The following is a 13,647-nucleotide window of genomic DNA, read 5'->3' as shown; positions in this document are numbered from 1 at the left end:
GAGCTATTGTCATCACCTTGGCGTCGGCGTCCGGTTAAGTTTTGCGTTTAGGTACACTTTTCTCATAAAGTATCAATTCTATTGCATTCAAACTTGGTACACTTACTTACTATCATGAGGGGACTGGGCAGGCAAAGTTAGATAATTCTGGTTTGCATTTTGACAGAATTATGTGCCCTTTTTATACTTAAAATTTGAAAATTTTGGTTATGTTTTGTGTTTAGGTCCACTTTATTCCTTAAGTATCAAAGCTATTGCTTTCATACTTGAAACACTTACTAACTATCATAAGGGGACTGTGCAGACAAAGTTATGTAACTCTGAATGGCATTTTTACAGAATAATGTGCCCTTTATATACTTAGAAAATTGAAAATTTGGTTAAGTTTTGTGTTTGATCAACTTTTTTTCCTAAAGTATCAAAGCCATTGCTTTCATACTCGCAACACTTTAATACTAACTATCGTAAGGGGACTGTGCAGGCAAAGTCATGTAACTCTGACTGGCATTTTGACGGAATTATGGTCCCTTTATACTTGAAAATTTGGTTAAATTTTGTGTTTTGATCCACTTTACCCGTAAAGTATCATAGATATTGCTTTCATAATTGGAACACTCGCAAACTATCATAAGGGGACAGTAAAGGACAAGTTGCATAGCTCTGGTTGTCATTTTTACGGAATTATGGCCCTTTTTTGACTTAGTAATTTTTTAATATATGGTTACATTTTGTGTTTAGATCCACTTTACTTCTAAAGTATCAAGGCTATTGCTTTAAACTTAAAATACTTTCATGCTATCATGAGGGTACTGTACCTGGAAAGTTGAATTTTACCTTGACCTTTGAATGACCTTGACTCTCAAGGTCAAATTATTAAATTTTGTTAAAATTGCCATAACTTCTTTATTTATGATTAGATTCGATTGATACTTTGACAAAATAACTCTTACCTGACATACCACAATTGACTTCGTCCAAACCACTCCCCCCCCATTTTTTAAAAATTAAACATCATCTAATAAATGACCACCACACCCTCACACTATACCCCCCACCCCCACCCCAATTTTTTTTATGCCCCCCAGTAGGGTGGCATTTAGCAGATGAACTGTCCGTCAGTGTCAGTCAGTCTGTCCGTCCGAAAAAAACTGTAACATTGGCCATACCTTTTTCGCTTTTTAAGATCGCAACTTGATATTTGGCTTGCATCGGTATCTCATGGAGCTGAAAATTTTGAGTTGTGAAAGGTGAAGGTGAAGGTCATCCTTCGAGGTCAAATGTCAAATTTATGGTGTCTGTCCGTCCGAAAACTTTTACATTGGCCATAACTTTTTCAATATTGAAGATAGCAACTTGATATTTGGCATGCATGTGTATATCATGGAGCTGAACATATTTAGTTGTGAAAGGTGAAGGTGAAGGTCATCCTTCAAGGTCAAATGTCAAATATATGGCGTCTGTCTGTCAGAAAACTTTAACATTGGCCATAACTTTTTAAATATTGAAGATAGCAACTTGATATTTGGCATGCACGTGTAACTCATGAAGCTGCACATTTTGAGTGGTGGAAGTTCAAGGTCAAGGTCATCCTTCAATGTCAAAAAAATAAAATAAATTCAAAGCGGCGTTCTCATAAAGCTGCACATTTTGGGTGGTAAAAGTTCAAGGTCATCCTTCAAGGTCAAAGGTAAAAAAACAAATACAAAATTTCAAATCGGCATTATCATGAAGCTGCACATTTTGAGTGGTGGAAGGTCCAGGTCATTCTTCAAGGTCAAGGTAATCCTTCAAGGTCAAAAGTAAAAAAAATCAAAGCAGCGTTATCATGAAGCTAGACATTTTGAGTGTTGTAGGTTCAAGGTCAAGGTCATCCTTTAAGATCAAGGTCATCCTTCAAGGTCAAAGGTAAAAAAAACAACATAAAAAAATCAAAGCGGCGTTATCGTGAAGCTGCACATTTTGAGTGGTGGAAGTTCAAGGTCAAGGTCATTCTTCAAGGTCAAGGTCATCCTTCGAGGTCAAAGGTCAAATAATAATTTCAAAGCGGTGTTATCAAGAAGCTGCACATTTTGAGTGGTGGAAGGTCAAGGTCATCCTTCAAGGTCAAGGTCATCCCTCAAGGTCAAAGGTCATAAGAATAATATTTCATAGCGGCCTTCTCATAAAGCTGCACATTTTGAGTGGTGGAAGTTCAAGGTCAAGGTCATCCTTCAAGGTCAAAGGTAAAAAAAAAACAATAAAATTTTTCATAGCGGCGTAATAGTGGGCATTGTGTTTCTGACAAACACATCTCTTGTTGTTTTTTTTTCAAATATGGTTAAAAAACACATTTTTTTTTTATTATTTTATTTTTGAAATACCGTCAAACCATCCCACCCAAGAATCGCCCCCCTCCCCCCACCCCACACACACACAAAATTTGTGTGTGCATTTTTTTGACATTTTTGGAAGATAATGTAATAAATGACCACACCCCCACACTATACACCCCTCTCCACTCCACCCCTCCCTCCTTTGTGATTGAAATTGAGATAGGTCCCTACACCTTTAAAAAGAAAATATATGAGCGGTCTGCACCCGCAAGGCGATGCTCTTGTTACTTTAGTGTGTTGATTTGTTTTTTCTAAATATGACGAATTTTTATCGGACTTTAACAGGATTAACTAAGCAGTCTTGTTTTAATTCATTGTTTCTAAAGCCATCTAAAGTGCTATTGCTATCAATGACAATAACACATTCATGCATTTAGCACGAATCATCAAATATCAGGTTTTAATTTAAGTGTGCGATGCTTTACCGATCCTCGGCAATGGACGTCTGATTGCCCGTGAACCGCTCACCCCTGGGGACATAGTCGCAGTTGCTTGTAACGATGGTTACATACCGGTGGGTATCACCTTCCTCACATGCGCTGCAGACGGATTTTGGATTGGACACCCTTCATGTGTGCTGCGTGAGTTCATAAAGAATGCTTTAGATGTAGTATACATTGTGAAAAGAAATATTGCTAATCATTTCGATGAATTAAAAAAACAGGCTATGTTATTGTAACCGTGCCTAGATGGAATTTTATCAATCTTACTCAATTAAATAACAGCAAACGAGTAATTATAGCAAACAATTACAATCCGATTTTGGTTAGCGGCTTAATGCATATTTGATCAAATCTATCTGTAGAGCCAAAACAGTGCGAAGCGATACCTGAAGTGCTTAACGGCGTTGTGGACACGAACAATGCACCGCTGAAGGAAGGAGCAGTGGTGACATTTACATGCAAAAAGGGATACGCTCCTAAGACGAACAACCTTCTCCGCTGTGATTCGACCGGAACATGGCTCGGAACACCCGAATGCGTAAAAGGTATTATTTTTATTTTAGTCTTCATTAAATGTGTTTTAGTTTGCAAGATAATTTTTTATGTGGTGGATGTGTAACCAATACTGATTAACCAGCATTGTTTTCATATAACGTTTTTAAAAGAAAAATCTACTTTTTAAGTTTTGTTTTTAATAAGATTTGTCTCTCAGCAAAGCAAATATTCATTTTCTCCTATTGCTCGATTATTACCACCCACCTAAAAGATATATATTTACGAAGAAAGGTTAAATATATGTATTTAATAAATATTTCACTCCAGTTCTTGAATTTTTAACTCCTTAATATGCTTTCGAGATCTGGTGTTTATTAACGATTATACCACTTATCACACTTATTTTGTTATTTTACCTAAACTTTATTACAAAACTATGTTACCGTTTTTGTTTTATTTCATTCAACTTAATACTCAATTTATGACGTATCTCGTGTGAATTAATTCCTGGGACAAAACAAACAAGTTGAAGTAAGAATCTCTGAATGTTGGGTAACGCTTCTAACGTTTGTTTATCAACAGTTCATTGCATTTTAAATTTTAAACATATTTCGAATTGTTTGTTTGACTTGCATAATTAAACACTTTAATATAACTTAATTACTAAAAAGACAATCGTTGCAATTATTTCCAAAAATGCTCAAATCATGTTTTTTTGTCAAAATGGTTAGAGGGCTATACAAAAAATTCAAAAAATGGCGTGGTTTAAATTAAATTCAAATTAATGAATGGAAGAAAACACGGAAAGGCCAATCGTTTTAAACTTGATTGTATTGACAATTATAAAAAGATACAACCGGGAAACGATTGTATAATTTGGAATGATTTGGATGTTTTTGTTTGATCACTTATATCATTAATAAAATGACTCCCACTTTATAAGAAACCGAATGGTAGGATTATGTGCACTCAAATCTTTTAATCCAAATGACACTGAACCCAGCCCCTCTAAGGACAGATTTTGTTTATCTTACTTAAATTCGTTTCTAAATGTAGCTCTTAAGTTCAATGACTAACATCTTGCAATACAATACATTTACTGGTGCATACAATGACTAACATCTGGCAATACAATACAGACTAACATCTGGCAATACAATACATTTACTGGTGCATATGGCAATACAATACATTTACTGGTGCATATAAAAAAGTCACATATGTGAACAATTCCCATGGAATACATTCAAGTATGTTTATCAGATCAGTTATGCTAGTAGCAGTATATGATATAAATAAGACACCCAAAAACGTTGATTTAACGTATTGTCAACATAGTGATTGTTATGTCCACTGACTATCCTATCGTTTAATTTATTTGTTAAGTTTGTTCTCTATTGACAACGAAACTGTTTCCACTTCAAGTGATTCTACCAATAAGCATTCAGTAGTTATTATCTAATAAAGGATGTTTTGAGGTTTTCACGTAAGCGGGACTTTATAAAAACCTTTTATTAGGGCATTCGTTTATATTCCCCTAATCTCATTCGTTTTGCCATTTCTTGTTTGTCTGCATGCTTTCAGTTCTCGTTCCGTAAATATGTTAGTAAATTTAAAAGAACAAGTGGATATAATCGCATGTTTTTTAGTTACAGTATGTTCGGCATCTTCTCTTCCTACAGGCATTCAGTAGTTATTATCTAATAGGTTATTTAGGTTTTTATTAAGCAGGACTTTATGCAAACCTTTTATTATAGCATTCGTTTATATGCCGCTAATCTCATTCGTTTTTGCTATTTCTTGTTTGTCTGCATGCTTTCAGTTCTCGTTCCGTAAATATGTTAGTAAATTTAAAACAACTAGTGGATATAATCGCATGTTTTTTAGTTACAGTATGTCCGGCATCTTCTCTTCCTACTGGTCTTCCGTTAGTTTTTAACGCTCAACAAGCCTCCCCAGCAGTAGTAGGCGACCAGCCTGTTGGCAATGTGGTGAATTATGTGTGCACGTCAGGCCTTTCTCCCTTTTTTACCTCAGCGATGGCTTTTTCCTGTAGCAGCACTGGGTCTTGGATAGGAAACGCGGAATGTCTTTAAACGTATTCGACCCACGGATACCCAAGACCCATTATGATTGTTGATGAGTTATGTAACTCTCAATAAAATAAACTACAATATAGCACAGTTGCTTAGCTAAACGTTGTAATGCCTTTATTGGGAACGCCAGCTTCGTTCTTTGTTTATTTTATCAAGAAAGAAAATTTACTTACCTTTTCCATTTTTGTCCCTTCTTAAACTCCTTAAGAAACTTGCTAGCGTCCTCCTTTTTTCATTTTTTAATATAATATTTTAGCATCATCTCAAACAATTGACTTCAACTTTTATGCAGAAATTGTATATAATATGAACATACTTTAATAACAATAATTGATATGTTTTCGTTCCTGTTATACTCATGTACATGACTGGAGCAAAATAATATACACGAGCTGATTGAACTATACATATGCATATATGAATTATATGTTTGTATATACTAAAACTTCCAAATATTTTTTTAATAAGTAGTACATCGCGTCAAAATAATAATGCTGTTATCTTATGATTACATTGAGCTGGTCATGAATAACAACTCCTATTGCATCTAAGTATTCACACGCTTACATTGTTTTCCCTTGATTTTGCAGACATAATTTAAACATTGAATACGTATTTAATATACACGCATACAGTTCTGTATGTGAATATTTAAAATTATCTTTTATTATTTAAAAATATTTACACCCTACACCGCTGCTGGTTTTCTCATTGATCAAAGAATAATCTTATTGGTAAACATACTAATATACTGACATTACTTTATGTAAAATAGTATGCATTAAAGACGATGTACATATGTATAAACGATGTAGGGTCAAGGTTATAAAATAAGTTTCTAAAATGACCCTGGACTGACAAACAATATTTAGTTTGTTCGATATACTTAGCCCACGAATTCACCGTAAATGATTATATACAAAACACCAAAATGCCAGCTGATAAGAAATAATGTGTTCGAATGCGTCAAATACATTAACGTGTAAACTATATCATGTTGCTCTTAGTTTAAACTTATTATGCCCCCTTCGAAGAAGAGGGGGTATATTGCTTTGCACATGTCGGTCGGTCTGTCGGTCCGTCCACCAGGTGGTTTCCGGATGATAACTCAAGAACACTTGGGCCTAGGATCATAAAACTTCATAGGTACATTGATCATGACTCGCAGATGAACCCTATTGATTTTGAGGTCACTAGTTCAAAGGTCAAGGTCACGGTGACCCGAAATAGTAAAATGGTTTCCGGATGATTACTCAAGAACGCATACGCCTAGGATCATGAAACTTCATCATTATATAGATCATGACTCGCAGATGACCTCTATTGATTTTGAGGTCACTAGGTCAAAGGTCAAGGTCACGGTGACTCAAAATAGTAAAATGGTTTTCGGATGATAACTCAAGAACGCATACGCCTAGGATCATGAAACTTCATAGGTAGATTGATCATGACTCACACATTTTCCCTATTGATTTTGAGGTCACTAGGTCAAAGGTCAAGGTCACGGTGACCCGAAATAGTAAAATGATTTGGGGATGATAACTCAAGAACGCATACTCCTAGGATCATGAAACTTCATATGCAGATTGATCATGAATCGCAGATGACCCCTATTGATTTTAAGGTCACTAGGTCAAAGGTCAAGGTCACGGTGACCCGAAATAGTAAAATGGTTTTCGGATGATAACTCAAGAACGGATATGCCTAGGATCATGGAACTTAATGGGTAGATTGATCATGACTCGCAGATGACCCCTGTTGATTTTGAGGTCACTAGATCAAAGGTCAAGGTCACGGTGACCCGAAATAGTTAAATGGTTTCCGGATGATTACTCAAGAACGCTTACGCCTCGGATCATGAAACTTCATAGGTACATTGATCATGACTCGCAGATGACCCATATTGATTTTCAGGTCACTAGGTCAAGGTCACGGTGACCAAAACAGTAAAATTATTTTCGGATGATAACTCAAGAACGCTTTTGCCTAGGATCATGACACTTTTAAGGTACATTGATCGTGATTCGCAGATGACCCCTATTGATTTTCAGGTCACTAGGTCAAAGGTCAAGGTCACAGTGACAAAAAACGTATCACACAATGGCTGCCACTACAACGGATAGCCCATATGGGGGGCATGCATGTTTTACAAACAGCCCTTGTTTACTAGTATTTAAGTTCGATATCATCGACTGCCTCAGGCAGTGAAACGCTCTCGAATCCGTTTCCTTGGATTATTACCAGTAATTGGTGTTTTGGGGTAGATCTAAAGAACGCTCCCACAGTGGTGATTGAACCCATGATCTCCCGGTCGCAAGGCGGACACCATATCCATTACACCACGACGAACACCATGTTGCCTTGACATGCATGAAGAAAGATTCAACTCGGTCACTTCGGCAGTCTGTCAATTATTGCAAAAATGCAAATCGCACACGCGTTATGTATGTTGTTCTTTCCAATATGTGTTGGTGCGGCTGGTCATTTCCTTTTAGCATTCATTTTTTTAAACGCCATTCTTTAAGAATCTTAAAAGAAAAACATTCCGGTCGGTTAGCTTAAACGCCGGAGCGTTGTTGTAATAGTTAGATTGAGTTACCTCTTGAAACATTCTCACATACGTTGCGTAATCTTTAAGAGCCTTTATGAAAGTAAGGTGTTAATGTTTTGATACAGCAAAAGAGCGTTTATAAGCTAAGTTATTTTCGGCAAGTTATTATTTTTTAAGTGACAATGGTAGTTTGCTCTTTATCTTGAATTTGCTCAAAAGTCCACAGCAATTAGTTTAATATGTGGTCTAACGCTGTGTATGTATGTCAATATTGATAGGTGTCTCCGCCTGATTGACAAGCTATTGTTTTGGAAACTCGTAACTAAGATTGTCACTTTGCACAAATCAGGAATGCCAGAATAAGAAGATGTTTCTTTCATGCCTTGAATGAGGCTCCTATTTGCATATTCTTCCGGGAAAAAGTGTTAAATTAAGTAAGACGAAAATGTCACATAAAATGTGTAAAGAACTGGTGTTTTGTGGATTTATAGCACATGCATGAACACAAAGGGACATATGAAAGAAAAATCCGGAGCAGTATCGAATATGTTTAATAAATATTAAAAATTACTCCTATTAAATATTTTAATTGAAATTACTGACCCGAAAACGCAGAATGCCAAGCGTATTTTTCAATTTTCCGCGACAGCGTACAATGACAAAAAGAATCACAAACATGTGGTACAAAAATTACGAATTTAATGCCATTTTTTATCAACGCAATTATATTCTTTCGAAAAGAAAATTAATTTAATAACGGATTCAACTCGTGAAATGTTTAATGTTAATATGGAAATACTTTTGTGCAGTAATTTCTGAATCTTTCGACCGCACGTTTTACTCATTTCATATTTCTTACATTTAAACATAGACAATGACCATTATATGTTTTAAAATTGAAAAGACGGTAAAACTTTAAGTTATGAAAACGGAAAAATATTTTCAAAAATATATGGTATAAATAAATAAGAATTTGCTGCATATACGACATTTAAAGAATGTTTGAAATGCACAGTTCTTAATTATCGTATTCAATTTAATGCTATATCTTCCAATCAATTATGATCAAAAGCGACCGCGGGCTGCAACAACGGTTGAATATAAGTATTTTTAGTAAAATGACGCGTGTTTTACAACCAAAACATACCTCTTTTAGGGTCTTGTGAAATGTCCCGGTGCCGTTATTTTACTCACTCACGTATAACGCCATCCTTGCGTTTAAATATATCAAAAGCTACACAGTCGATTTAAATCTTGTTTACTCAATTTTAAAATATTATTTCTTAGTAAATATGGAAACGGAACGGACCAAAAACTATATGTGCACGCGTACAAAAGAACTGCATATACGTTTAATTTTAAGAGGATTTATAAAACACGATAATTTCCCTCAATTAATCTGAATCTAAGTGACTTGCAATATGCATGGGAGGCGAGTGACGGCTTACTGAGCCTGCATTGTTTTCTTATCGAGTGGAGCAATAACATTAAATCTTAACATGTTACGTTTTAACATGAATATAGAGAATACTATGTTAGTGTGATTGTGTACTTAAATTTATCCCACGAGTGAAGAAAGCTTTAAGCCTTTCTGACACGAGTGGGATAAATTTAAGTTCACAATCACACTAACGTAGTATTCTATTTATCCTACAATATTGTTTTATTTAATTTATTCCTAAAATAAAAGCAAAACCACATTAAATTAACTGAATCTTACATTGCGTAGTAATATTTATTGTGATCTTTCCTGTTTACGGAAATCGAAATAGTCCTTACGAATTCCACGCAAAAGAAAAGTAACGAGAGAAAATACCGCTACACGCCTCGATTCAAATTTAATCAGCGTTCCAAATGTTACACACTCAAGTAGAATACAGACGGATGTGTTCAAACTACAATTCTTGTTTCACCACTGTAAAAAAAAACAAACAAACATGGCTCCCGCCCTTTTGAAATTTACAAAATGTGTAGACACATACCGTGGCTACGTGAAGCATGATTCAGCATTTATTCCCGCCGATATTGTTAATTTTAGTCTTTAAACAACTCTTCTTTTTACACACTTTATAGTTACTTACATTAAAGTATTGTTCTACTCACAGAAGTTGTATAATAACCACGTCCATGTTTATTTTCGTAATGTTTAATTAGCTTCCATGACGAGTTAAAATTGTAGACAAATTTCTTCATCGCCATCCACCTTTTCCATTTTAAAGCACTGGATGTAAGCAGGCAATTCTTTGTGGATTGACATTCTTTGATCAACTGACAAAGGAACGACTAAACAATCAAAGAAATTACCATTTTGATTCGACATTGATATCCTTCGAAAAGTTTAAGAACAATTCACTGACACTTTTCTTAAATTTAATCCATCAATTGTTCAATAAAACATCGCGTTATTCGAGTACATTTGACATTTTAACTAAATCGAAAATGCAGTCTTACCAGTTTTATTCCAGTTTTTTATCCAAACACTGTGTTTTTCACATTCATTATATTATAATAATCCATCGTAAACACACACACTCGTAAACTCGTTAAACGACTGCGTACCCAATGACCTAAATGACGCAATCAGGGGTGAAAGGCCAAAAAAACTAGTCCCTACGTTATGCATTCTATACATAGATGGTGACGTCACTACGTTATTGTCACCTCTAAACTTAGACGCATCACACACCTCCATTTGGAGGCATTCATGACTACGACACAAAGAAGTCCGCGGATGTATGAACAATTTGCTTTATAAGTAAATATTCATGTTATGATTTAAAAGTTAAGTATTATTTTGTTCAGTCTTACGGCCTTAAGTTAGTATCAATTAATTTTTTTGTTAGTTTTCAACAATTTCGCTCTTTATTCATTTTTTTTTAAACTGTTCTTTCACTTTCGGTTGTATAACAACATGTATCCTTTATGACGAAAGTATGCAATGAAATAGCGTTTTCAAAACCGCCTAAAAAGTGTTTTGAATACCAGGCCTTTTATGTACTACCGGTACTTTGAAACTTTACGTACCACCTACATAAAATATAGGTGTTATTGTCCATTCATTCATAGCAGTTCTAATGAATTAAGGTCATTCTCTAAACATGATTAAAGTCTAAAGATGGAAATAATTTGATTTTTTTTTACAGTTTGAACATTATGGTCATTCTCTTTTCTCTTCAAAGTATCACATTTCAATTTTACAATATAATAAAACCATTTTAGACTTTATTATCCTTGGTCAGGATAAAATAAGAGACAAATGAATTTTTATAATTTACTTCAATTTCAGGTAAGACTAATAAGTCATTTATTAAGTACTTCATGTACTTGGGCTAATAAATTACACTAAGACGCTCAGTGACAATCTGACAAAAAATAAAATCTATGGCCAATATATAAGTCTAAATTCATAAATACTATCACACAAAATACGTTTCATCAATAACACACATTCATATTAAATGAGTTATCTCTATATATTATAAATATGGTACATAAAGTGTCAGATAGTGGTACATAAAGTGTTGGTACATAAACGGAGTGGTACGTAAGGTGTGACTTTCATTATTTTAAAAATCAGTAAACAATTTATGGACTTCATTGTTTTGCATATACGCAATCAAAGCATATTTATTAAAAATTAAAACACACTGTTCATGGCTGTATATTTTAATTTATACATGCATCAACTATTCTGGTTATTAATACATTTTAAAAATTATATATAAACAAGAGCACCACATAATTGGTGCCAAGCTAGGCTGCAGTGCAGATTTGAATAAATGAAATTTATTTTTAAAAATTGAGGATAGTGACCTTGACCTTTGACCAAGTGACCCCAAAATGGGTGTGGTGTGTAGAAATCATCAAGGTGCATATACATATAAAGTTTCAAAGTTATAGGTGGAATCACTTTGTTTTTAGAGCCGATGTAAAGGTTTTAGCACGACGCGGACATCTGACGACGAGCTGTCCATGACAATACCAAGGGTTTTCCCTGAAAACAGCCGAGCTAAAATTGAGCATACAGTGTGGTTTTTTTTTCGTTCAAATTTGGGTCTGGTAAGAGGACCTATTCCCAAAGGAAAAAAGTATAAGAGGTTTTTGTGTGACGTCACAAAAGGGGTTTTCCGTTACTAAAAATATATTGGCCGTCAACTTCTCGATCGCGGCCTATTATATTGTATCAGAGTAAAGGTCGTCAGAAGACTTAATACTTACAATTTCACAAAACAAAACTATAAATACCCGTATTCTTTTTTAAGTAAGACTTTAATAAATGATATTTCAAAAATTATAAAACATATAATAATTTGAATATTATTATAAGTGGTGTGGATGCGATAGTGTTATTTTTCTTTTTTTTTTATTCAATATCATACATACAATGTAAACATGTATATGATCAAACAACATAGTGATTGTACAAAGCAATAAAGTTCAGACATGTTATACAAGATATGCTAATATATATATATATATATATATATATATATATATATATATATATATATATATATATATATATATATATATATATATATATATATATTTATTTATTTATTTTTTCTAGAGAGAAAAGGAAACACAACAAAGGAATAGTTATGAAAAAAGATGAGTTGTATAAAGTCGGAAGAAAGCATACTGGACTTTTGTGTTTTGTTGTATATTCACAATGATCTTGTCAGATTGAAAAATAAAATAAAAATAAAAATATAAACAAAACTATTTTAGAGAGATAAACTAACATTAGAGTGAAATGTATATAAGTGGACAAAACATTATGAGAATTTAATCCGATTCCATTTTTGTTCAAAGATTTGTAATGTGTCATTACTAAGGGCTTTTTCTCTCTCAATCTGGATTTTTAGTTTAAGACTATGGACAAAACAATTAAAATTTGGTACTTGTTTTTTGTACTTCATGTTTAAGATAAAATATTTCATCAATATAACCATAAAATTCACAATATTATTACAGACTATTGATTTCAATGAATTAATTCCGAAACTTACATTTAAGAAAGATAGTTTAACGTTTAGTTGATGTTGTTCAAGAAAAGATATTAATTGATTCCAAATAGGTTGGATGTGTTTGCACTCCCAAAAAAGATGTTCTATAGTTTCAATGTTTTCACTGCAGAAGTCACACAGATTTGAGTTATATAATTTGCATTTAAAGAGATATTTAGTTGTAGCTCTAATTCTATGGATGTATTTATATTGAAAATTTCTCAGTGTGCTTTCAATAGTTGCTTTATATGGCATGGTAAATATGTGTTTCCAATTAAGTTCATTTTCTTCAAAAAAGACTTGCCATTTATTTTGGATTTTGGAGTTTTCTGTAGGGCTTTTAATTTGTAGTGTGTAAAATATTTTATTTGTTTTGTTTTTTCTTCCAAGTATGTTTTCTACAAATGTTGTTTGAGTACATGGTGTATTATTTGTATTGATTTCAGATTTAATATGTATGGGTATGCTTTTGATTAGTGTGTAGTACTTCAGAAAATTATTTGAAGGTATTCCGTATATGTAGCATATATTATCAAAAGAGTAGAAATCCTTAATTCTGTAGTCATATAATTGGTCGACATATTTAATGCTTCGTTCAAACCAGTCTTTATAGAAAAACGTCTTATTGTTTGAAGTTATGTCTTTATTGTTCCATAAAATTGTTTTACTGCTGGTTTGGGT

The 13,647-nt window shown here is 33.6% G+C and overlaps 1 protein-coding gene across 2 annotated transcripts in view; it reads right to left on the bottom strand.

The window, feature by feature from the left end:
• LOC127839058 (uncharacterized) overlaps positions 1–13,647 on the bottom strand; it is a 311,917-nt gene that overhangs the window by 224,574 nt on the left and 73,696 nt on the right. The gene's annotated exons all lie outside the window — the stretch shown is intronic.

Source organism: Dreissena polymorpha, chromosome 7, assembly GCF_020536995.1.
Source record: "Dreissena polymorpha isolate Duluth1 chromosome 7, UMN_Dpol_1.0, whole genome shotgun sequence".
Taxonomy (NCBI): domain Eukaryota; kingdom Metazoa; phylum Mollusca; class Bivalvia; order Myida; family Dreissenidae; genus Dreissena; species Dreissena polymorpha.
This window is presented reverse-complemented; position numbering and strand designations above follow the sequence as displayed.